Here is a 6,000-nt window from a genome sequence, read left to right as displayed (position 1 = left end):
ACATAAGAATCCCCCAATGTCCATATTTATATTGGGGTTTAATCTTAGTGTTTATATTAGTCAACTTCCTCTTGCTATGACAAAATGCCTGAGAAAAACAACCTTAAAGGAGGAAAGATTCATTTTGGCTCATAGTTTCTGAGGTTTCAGTCCATGATTGCTTGGTCCCATTGCTTTGGGCTTGTGAGGAGGCAGCACATCATGGCAGGCAACCATAGTGGGCCAAAGCCTCTAACTCCCCGGTGGCCAGAAAGCAGAGAGAAGGGACTAGGGTCCTAATTTTCCATTCAAGGACATGCCCCCAGTGACCTAACTTCCTCAAACTAGGTTTCACCTCCTAAACTTTCTGTCACCTCCCGATAGTCCTATTAACTGAGGACATGAGATTTTGGGGAACATTTACATTCCAAACCCTATCAGTGGTTTGAAACTTCTGTAGGATGGAAATATACAATGAGTGTATCTATCATTAAAGTATAACACAGATTAGTTTCACTGTCCTAAAAATCTTCTGTGTCCTATCTATTCCTAACCTATCTTCCCCCTAACCCTTAGCAGTCAACAATTTTTTTACTGTCAGCATACTTTTTCATTTTCCAGAATATAATTGAATCATATAGTATGCAGTCTTTTCACATAGCCTTCTTTCACTTAGTGATATGCATTTAACTTTCCTCTGTCTTCATGGCTTGATAGCTCATTTCTTTTTAATGCTGACTAAAATTCCATTTTCTGGATATACCATAGTTTATTTATTCATTTACCCACTGAAGGACATTTTGGTTGATGCTAAGTTTTGGCAATTGATAAAAGCTGCTATAAACATCTATGTGCAGATTTTGGTATGGATAGTTTTCACCTCTTTGAGATAAATACCAAGGACTGCAATTGCTGGAACATATGGAAAGGGTTATATTTAGTTTTGTAAGAAAGTTTTAAACTGCCTGGCATGGTAGCAAACATCTGGAATCACAGTTGCTGGGGCAGCTGAGGCAGGAGGATCACAAGTTCAAGGCCAACTTTAGCAAATTAGCAAGACTCTATCTCAAAACAAAATAAATTTTGAAAAGGGGGTGGTGTTGGGCATGCAGCTTAATGGTAAAACACCCTGGAGTTCAATCCCCAGTACCAAATAAAAAAGTGCTGTTATCTTCCAGAGTGGATGTACCATTTGGCATTCCCACCCCAGTGAATATGAGTTGTTGCTGATTCATATCCTTGGCAGCATTTTTTTTTTTTTTGGTACCAGGGACTGAACCCAGGGGTGCTTAACCACTGAGCGGTATCTCCAGCCCTTTTTTAATATTTTATTTATACACAGGGTCTCACTGAGTTGCTTAAGACCTCGTTAAGTTGCTGAGGCTGGCTTTGAACTCTCGATCCTCCTGCCTCAGTCTCCTGCAGCATTGGGATTACAGGCATGCACCACTGGGCCCAGCTCTTAGCAGCATTTTTATTGCCAGTATTAAGGATTTTGGCCATTCTAATAGTGTGGTATCTTATTGTTATTTTGATTCACATTTTCTTGATAATGACATATTATGTGGAACATCTTGATTTGCTTGTCATCTGTAAATTTTCTTTGTTGAGGCATCTGTTCATGTCCTTGGGCTTTTTTTTTTCTTTCAGTTTTGAGGATCAGTACCCAGGGCCTCACTCATGCTAGACAAGTACTCTACCACTGAGCTACATCTCCATCCCTTGCTTCCCATATTCCCCTTTTTCTTGATACAGGATCTTGAAAAATTGCTTAGGCTGTCCCCAAATTTGGGATCTCCCTGCTTCAGCTTCCCAAGTATCTGAGATTCCAGGCATATACTGCCATGCCCAACTCAGGTGACCATAATTATGTGAATCTATTTGTGGGCTCTCTGTTCTGTTTCACTGATCTATTTGTCTATTGTTTTGTCAATACAACACTGTCTTGATTCTTTATACTGTCCTATTAAAGTCAGATAGCATCAGTATTCCAACTTTGTTATTTTCATTCAATATTGTGTTGACTTTTCTGGGTCTTTTGCCTGATTTCAGAGTCAGTTTGTTGATATCCATAGAATGACTTTCTGGGATTTGTATCCATCTATAGATCAATTTGGAAGGAACTAACATCTTAACAATGTTGAGTCTTCCTATCCATGAATATGGAATATCTCTCCATTTAATCCATTCTTTGATTTTCTTGATTAAAGTGTTATAGTTTTCTGCATATAAATCTTGTACCTATTCTGCTATATTTGTACCTAAATATTTCTCTCTTTGGGGGGATGCTAATACAAATGGTAGTGGTTTTAAATTATAAATATTAAGTCATATTAATTGTGTGAATTAATGGGTTTCTCTGTGACATTTCCACACGAGCATATATTGTGCTTAAATACTTCAGGTTTATACCCAGGAATGGTATAGCAGCATCATGTGGTAGTTATTTTGCAATTTCACTTTACCCCAGTCAGAATAGATATTATTAGCCAGGTGCAGTGCTACATGCCTGTAATCCCAGCTAACCAGAAGGCTGAGGCAGGAGGATTGCAATTTCAAGGCCAGCCTGGGCAATTTAGTGAGACTGTCTCAAAATAAAAAATAAAAAGTACTGGGGATAAAGCTCAGTGGTAGAGTGCCTCTGAGATCAATCTTTAGTACTTGGGTTCAGGGGAGAAGCTATGTTGGCTGGAAGCAATTTCCCCCTAACATCCTTAGGGATGATAGGAACAGAGCCCAATCTGTTGTGGCCAGTTTCTCCTCTCAAGATGCTACAATCCCAGCACATTCTGGGAGAGCTGAGTCTATCCAAGGCTACTTGGAGAATTGTCCTGAAGTCTACCTCCTTGACCAAATATCCTCTTTAGCAAATCTAGTCTATATTTTATACTCAACAGCTTCCCTGGATCTGGAAGGAGAGGTTTGTCCCAGTGCAGTCTCAGTGCATCAATTAGAGGTGTGTGCCATCACACCTGACCAAGATTAACATTTCTGTTTTCTTGGAATGTCCAGTCCACTGATCCAAAGAGGATGGGGTTGGTGGACATGGTGATGCATAGTAATAGCCAACTACTTGGGAGGCTGAGGCAGCAGGATACAAGTTCAAGGCCAGCCTCATAAAATTAGTGAGACCTTGTCTCAAATTAAATATAAAGAGGACTGGGGATGAGCTCAGTGGTAGAGTTCAATATCCAGTTCCACAAAACAAGATTAGTAACAACAGCACTGGATATGAACAGAGACCTAGACTCCAGGTTTGGCACTGATGAAGGATCCATAGTGCCCATAGCTGCCAAATCTAGAACCTCCTGAATGATACAGATGGAGACACAGACCCAGAGAAGAAAGCCACCAACCCAAGATTTCATGGCAAATAGGTGGCCCAACTCTGAAGGCTTACCTCAGAGCTCTTTGCCCTCTATCGCAAAAGTTGCTCCTGACCAGCTTTTAAGTATTTTTGTTTTTTAATTTATTCTTTTAGTGCTGGGAATTGAACCCAGGGGCACTTATCCACTGAGCTACATCCATAACTCCACCACCCACCCTGCTTTGTTTTAAAATTTGAGACAGAGTGCCACTAAATTGCTGAGGCTGGCCTCAAACTTGTGATCCTCCTGCCAAGTCTCTGTCTAGGATGTGCCAATAGACCTGCCTAACTTGGAGTTTTGAAACATCATTCTCTGAGAACACTTTCCTCCTCTTAAAGTGAAGACATAAGATCCAGATTTTGACTGACTTGATCTGTGCTGGAAGAATATTTTGAGTAGGAAGTGGTACCAGCACATCTTGCAGGATAGAGTGCCTTTAGAGGCATCACTGCTGGGGCAGAGCCCTGCATGGAGCTGCCTTTTGGACACTCTCAGGCATTTTTAGGAACTCAGGCCTCTCCCACTGGCTGCCTCTTGGCAACTACCACTCTAATATGGTATTGCTGGATCTGAATTACTACTTCTATAGTGAGAAACTTCTATTATTAACCCTTGGTTACTTTCAAGTAGCAAAGGCAGGGTAAATCATATTTGTTTTTATTTGCTAGGTTTCAATATTAACTGGAGGTTTTTTCCTTCTTAAAATTATCATCAAATTTATGGATATCTGTAGCTTTCCTGTGTTTGTGCAGTTATGCTCATTGATGCTCAGATCATCCCATTATTGCCCAGCAAGAGCCTCTTTTGTCTCTTGAATCTGTCCTTTCTACAAGTGCTCAGTGGTCTTTGAGAGCCTGTTTGTTATCTGATGTGACAAGATGTTATAGATTCATCTTGTACATGTTCTGCCCCAACTTTGCAATCAGCCATTTCTCTAAGGAGTTCCTTTTACTGGAAAGTGATGGTGGAAGGCTAGTCAAGGTTCAGCTGCCCCTAGGGAGTGTTTACTCATGTTTCCTGGATGAACATCATGGAAATTAGAGCATGGGTATCTCTTGCCTAAATCCAAAACAGACACTGACCAAGATTTTGATATAAAAGGGGAAAATTCCTTTTGCTTCTAAAAGATTTCACAATTGTTTTCCATTTTAAGGCAGTGGTTTTCCACCTTGCCCACATACTAGAATCCCTTAGGGAGTTAAAAAGTAATAATTAATCCCGAGATTCTACTTTAACTGGAATAGGCTCTGGCTTAAGCAATGGGATTGTTAAAAGTGTGAAGCTCCCAAGTTGGGCTCAACCTAGGCTGCACATTGTTTATCATCCCATACTTGTCTTTTACACTTTCATCTCATATATATATATAAGTGTGTGTGTGTTAAGGATTTTACACCCCCCTCCCAACAATGCTGTTTCCATGTCATAAAAAACATGCAAATTGCATCCTATTGAATGTATCATTTGGGAACTGGCTGATTAGCTTAGCATTGTTTCAGTGCATCCAAGCTGAGACCTCTGGCTCATCCTTTGGACTTTTGTAGCCCACTAAAATTTCCCACTATCCCATCATCTTCTGCTCTCCTTTAATGCAAAATTCACATGCAGTTAGCTGTTCAGACCAAAAATGGTGAAGTCATCCTTGATCCATCTCTTTCACATTCCACATCAAATGGTTCAGGAATCCTCTTTAGTTTTTCCTTCAGGTTTGGTCAGCATCTGACACTTCTCGGGCCTCCCTGCTCTACCTGGTTCCTGCTACCATTATCTCTTGAATGGATCATTACAACAGCTCTAAGTGGTCTCACTGCTGCCACCTTGGATCCTCAACAGACTATTCTCTCCAAGTAGCCAGAAAAATAAAAAGTAGATCATGTCACTCTTCTTAAAACCCTCCAATGGACTCCTATATCTCAGTAAAATTTATAAGTTCTTTCTCTGGTCTGCTAGAACCACATGGCCTACATTACAACCATCTCACCGCCTTTGCTTCCTCTCTTGCCACTGTCCACGCATCACTTGGCTCATCTTGCTTTTTTAACTCTCCACTGAACATATCAATCCCAGTACCACCCCTGAGCCTTTGCACCTGCAGTTTCCTCTCCCTGAAAGGCTCTTTCTCCAATATTTGTAAGACCCACTTTTTCACTTCCTTCAGATGTCTGCTCAGATGTCATATTTTGAGAGCTGCCCGTCCTGTCAACCTGTTTTGGGCAGTACACACACACTGCCACTCCCCGGGCCTTCATTGCACTGTAGAAAGAGCTGACTCCTTCCATTAAAAGTGTGTGTGGTCAGCCCTGACCACCATGCAACATGGAAGTGGACCAGATGTTCCTGGGAAGGAGTATGTTCCTGTTCTCCTCCCCAAATCCAGGGATCCCATCAAATACTATCTTTTCTGATAATACTTTAAAAACTAACTAGGCTGAGGTTGTGGCTCAGTGGTAGAGTGCTTGTTTAACATGTTCAATTCCTAGTATCGATCAATAAATAAATGAGTAAATAAAAAGAAAGTGTGTGTGCGCATGTGCATACACATGCTTGGGAACTGAACCCAGGGCCTCAGATACACAAGGTGAGCTCTCCATCTCTGACCTACACCCCAGCCCCAAACTCTTCTCCTTTAAGTATTTGAAAGTGAAATCAGAATGAG

The sequence above is a fragment of the Marmota marmota genome, unplaced genomic scaffold, assembly GCF_001458135.2.
Source record: "Marmota marmota marmota unplaced genomic scaffold, marMar, whole genome shotgun sequence".
Taxonomy (NCBI): domain Eukaryota; kingdom Metazoa; phylum Chordata; class Mammalia; order Rodentia; family Sciuridae; genus Marmota; species Marmota marmota.
Note: the sequence above shows the minus strand (reverse complement) of the source record.